This window comes from Octopus sinensis, linkage group LG3 (genome assembly GCF_006345805.1).
Source record: "Octopus sinensis linkage group LG3, ASM634580v1, whole genome shotgun sequence".
NCBI lineage: Eukaryota > Metazoa > Mollusca > Cephalopoda > Octopoda > Octopodidae > Octopus > Octopus sinensis.
Window position 1 is genome coordinate 117956892 of NC_042999.1, and position 5020 is coordinate 117961911.

Below are 5020 nucleotides of genomic sequence, written 5' to 3' on the forward strand. Positions count from 1 at the left end.
AAACTGAGAATATGTATCTGTCTGTCTGTCTGTCTGTGTGTTTCCCTAAAACTTGAGAACTACACAACCAATTTCATTCAAATTTTACACATGCCTTACTTAGGGTCCATGTAGTTTCGTGGGCAAAAAGAAATGTTCAACTTTTTGCCTAGGGCGAGCCCATAGCAATATCATATCTTCTCCACTATTTCAGTAGTACATGTTAAAAGTAAACAAAAAACATTTCTCTATTTTATGTCAGATACTTTCACTTTAACATAAAAAATAATAATAACAATTGAAGTATATGTAGTAAGTTTAATTAAAATCAAAAAAGTATAATATAATCGTAACATAAAAAAAGTAAAAATAGCAATTGGTATAAAATTGCATCCGTGACTTGAACTGAAAAGTGGTTTCTCATGAATGGGAATAATTAAAAATAAAATTAGCCTGCAGAAATGGAATAGTCCAGATGGATAATAAAAGATTAAATAAAGAAAAACTATTGTCTATAAAGTATACAATGTAGAGAAAAAAGAGATTTTCACCCACGGCGGAAATACCCAAGTGTGTTGTTATTGTGACTAGACGGAATTTTGTTGTGTAATTGATAATTATCGCGCGAGGCGTTGCCTCTCGTGTGGAAACCTTCCGAAGAGGTGAATTGACCCTCTAGTCATGGCGACTTACGCGGGGGTCACGGGAAAAAGAAGTAATGATTGCTCGATAGTCGTGAAGGATGTTTTCTTTGAGAAGAATAAACTCAAAGAATACGAAAAGCTATTCAAAAGGGAGGGTGATAGCGTGAAGCTAATCCCCCCCGCGAAAGCAAAAGAGGACAAAGAAAACAAAACTGTAACGTATAGAACCCAGGACAAAAGTACAAAGAAACTGGCAAGAGTGGAGATAGCAGAGATCGAAAAATGTCTGGGAGACATAATGGATAAATCGACCTACGTGAGTAGAGGAAAAAAATTTGGTACGGTGGAGGTGAGATGTGCAACGGAAGAAATTGCAGCCTCACTGGCTACCACTGTTCTAAGAGGCGGAAACATTCATAATGTGGCCCTCATACAAGGGAAGAAGAGGGGTCCGGGTTAAAATCCCGATATACCCCCAGAAATAAAAACAGAGTGGCTGGCACAGCTATTCTGGGAGCAGCAGAAGAGGAAGTGGAGGTGGAATCCTTTAAGGAGTCCAATGCAGTAAACTGGAGAGGATATGGGTAGAACTGTGTTTGATGGCCAAAAAAGAGGACATTGAAAGGTTCCCCTACAGAATAGAAATCGAAGACGAGAAAACCCTCAGTGTAATTGTAGAGGGTAGAAAGCCAAACTGCTACTTGTGCGGGACAAGGGGGGCACATTAAAAAAGAGTGCCCGCTATACGAATTCATAGCGGAGTACGAGCAGGAACTTGAAGAAAGGAAGAATAAGGTAAATGAAAAAGAAAACATAGAAAAGGAGACAAAACAACAAGAGAAGGAAATAATAAGTCAACGAAAGAAAAAGATATAAAAGAAAAAGAAGAAATGGAACCAAAACAGAGTCAGGAAAAGAAAAAGGAAAAGAAACAACAGGAAAAAAACAAGAGAGAGATCAGAATCAACGAAAGAAAAGACGGACGCACACAAAAAGAAAAAGAAAAGGAACATAAAACACGAGAGAAAGAGAGAACAGACAAAGACCAAAAGACAAGAGAAGGAGAGAAGAAAGAAGAAAAGAAAGCAAAAGAGAGAAAGAGAGAAACAAAGAGAGGAGAACAAGGAAGAAGTAAGCCCGAAAAGAAAAACGAGGGAAAACGTAGGACGAAAACAAGATTACTACAAGTTAATAACCTTCCATTTCACCCCTGAAATGAAGGAATTGACATGTAGTACGGAGGGACATGTGTGGGTCAACAGGATGACTGATCAGTGCAGGAGATGCTCTGATCCCCGAAGAAAGAGTCGCTGAGTTCCTCAGAGCAGCTGGAGAGAGTGTAATTTTTTACACGGGTGTTCGAATGAAGAGCGGCTGCCTGAGGGCTCAGTGATTGACTTTAGAGACTTGAAAGGTATTATGGAATACGTATAAAATTGTGAGAAGAGAGAGAAGAAAGAAGAAAAAAAAAAAAAAGAAAATATTGTAAAATATATGTGACGAAAATGTAACCTCTCGATTTCGGGGATCGAGTGGGCATTTACATCTCATTGTAAATATTCTTTCATATGTCATTTTTACTTTTAATTTTTTCCTTTTCTTGTCATTTCGCTTTCTTAATTTAAGTTCCTCGATTGTATTGTCCCCTCTATGTTCGCCCCTTGTGGGTAATAATAAAACACCACGGCGGAAATTTACCCAAGTGTGTTGTTATCTGTGACTAGACAGGAATTTTGTTGTGTAAATTGATAATTATCGCGCGAGGCGTTTGCCTCTACGTGTGGAAACCTTCCGAAGAAGGTGAATTGACCCTCTAGTCATGGCGACTTACGCGGGGGTCACGGGAAAGAGAAGTAATGATTGCTCGATAGTCGTAAAGGATGTTTTCTTTGAGATAAGAAAACTCAAAGAATACGAAAAGCTATTCAAAAGGGAGGGTGATAGCGTGAAGCTAATCCCCCCCGCGAAAGCAAAAGAGGACAAAGAAAACAAAACTGTAACGTATAGAACCCAGTGACAAAAGTACAAAGAAACTGGCAAGAGTGGAGATAGCAGAGATCGAAAAATGTCTGGGGGAGACATAATGGATAAATCGACCTACGTGAGTAGAGGAAAAAAATTTGGTACGGTGGAGGTGAGATGTGCAACGGAAGAAAAATTGCAGCCTCACTGGCTACCACTGTTCTAAGAGCGGAAACATTCATAATGTGGCCCTCATACAAGGGAAGAAGAGGGGTCCGGGTTAAAATCCCGAATATATACCCCCAGAAATAAAAACAGAGTGCTGCAACAGCTATTCTGGGAGCACAGAAGAGGAAGTGGAGGTGGAATCTTTAAGGAGTCCAATGCAGTAAACTGGAGAGGATATGGGGTAGAACTTGTTTGATGGCCAAAAAGAGGACATTGAAAGGTTCCCCTACAGAATAGAAATCGAAGACGAGAAAACCCTCAGTGTAATTGTAGAGGGTAGAAAGCCAAACTGCTACTTGTGCGGGACAAGGGGGCACATTAAAAAAGAGTGCCCGCTATACGAATCATAGCGGAGTACGAGCAGGAACATGAAGAAAGGAAGAATAAGGTAAATGAAAAAGAAAACATAGAAAAGGAGACAAAACAACAAGAGAAAGGAAATAATAAGTCAACGAAAGAAAAAGATATAAAAGAAAAGAAAGAAATGAACCAAAACAGAGTCAGGAAAAGAAAAAGGAAAAAGAAACAACAGGAAAAAACAGAGAGAGATCAGAATCAACGAAAGAAAAGACGGCACACAAAAAGAAAAAGAAAAGGAACATAAAACACGAGAGAAAGAGAGAACAGACAAAGAACCAAAAAGACAAGAGAAGGAAGAAGAAAGAAAAGAAAGCAAAAAAGAGAGAAAGAGAAACAAAGAGAGGAAACAAGGAAGAATAAGCCGAAAAGAAAAACGGAAAAACGAGGGAAAACGTAGGACGAAAACAAGATTACTACAAGTTATAACCTTCCATTTCACCCCTGAATGAAGGAATTGACATGTAGTAGTAAGGAGGGACATGTGTGGGTCAACAGGATGACTGATCAGTGGCAGGAGACTGCTCTGATCCCCGAAGAAAGAGTCTCGCTGAGTTCCTCAGAGCAGCTGGAGAGAGTGTAATTTTTTACACGGGTGTTCGAATGAAAGAGCGGCTGCTGAGGGCTCAGTGATTGACTTTAGAGACTTGAAAGGTATTATGGAATACGTATAAAATGTGAGAAGAAGAGAAGAAAGAACAAAAAAAAAAAAAAAAGAAAATATTGTAAAATATATGTGACGAAAATGTAACCTCTCGATTTCGGGGATCGAGTGGGCATTTACATCTCATTGTAAATATTCTTTCATATGTCATTTTTACTTTTAATTTTTTCCTTTTCTTGTCATTTCGCTTTCTTAATTTAAGTTCCTCGATTGTATTGTCCCCTCTATGTTCGCCCCTTGTGGGTAATAATAAAACACCACGGCGGAAATTTACCCAAGTGTGTTGTTATCTGTGACTAGACAGGAATTTTGTTGTGTAAATTGATAATTATCGCGCGAGGCGTTTGCCTCTACGTTGGAAACCTTCCGAAGAAGGTGAATTGACCCTCTAGTCATGGCGACTTACGCGGGGGTCACGGGAAAAGAAGAAGGAATGATTGCTCGATAGTCGAAAGGATGTTTTCTTGAGAAGAAAATAAACTCAAAGATACGAAAAGCTATTCAAAAGGGAGGGTGATAGCGTGAAGCTAATCCCCCCCGCGAAAGCAAAAGAGGACAAAGAAAACAAAACTGTAACGTATAGAACCCAGGACAAAAGTACAAAGAAACTGGCAAGAGTGGAGAGATAGCAGAGATCGAAAAATGTCTGGAGAACATAATGGATAAATCGACCTACGTGAGTAGAGGAAAAAAATTTGGTACGGTGGTACGGTGGAGGTGAGATGTGCAACGGAAGAAATTGCAGCCTCACTGGCTACCACTGTTCTAAGAGCGGAAACATTCATAATGTGGCCCTCATACAAGGGAAGAAGAGGGGTCCGGGTTAAAATCCCGAATATACCCCCAGAAATAAAAACAGAGTGGCTGGCAACAGCTATTCTGGAGCAGCAGCAGAGAAGAGGAGTGGAGGTGGAATCCTTTAAGGAGTCCAATGCAGTAAACTGGAGAGGATATGGGGAGAGTGAACTGTGTTGATGGCCACAAAAGAGGACATTGAAAGGTTCCCCTACAGAATAAAATCGAAGACGAGAAAACCCTCAGTGTAATTGTAGAGTAGGTAGAAAGCCAAACTGCTACTTGTGCGGGACAGGGGGCACATTAAAAAAGAGTGCCCGCTATACGAATTCATAGCGGAGTACGAGCAGGAACTTGAAGAAAGGAAGAATAAGGTAAATGAAAAAGAAAA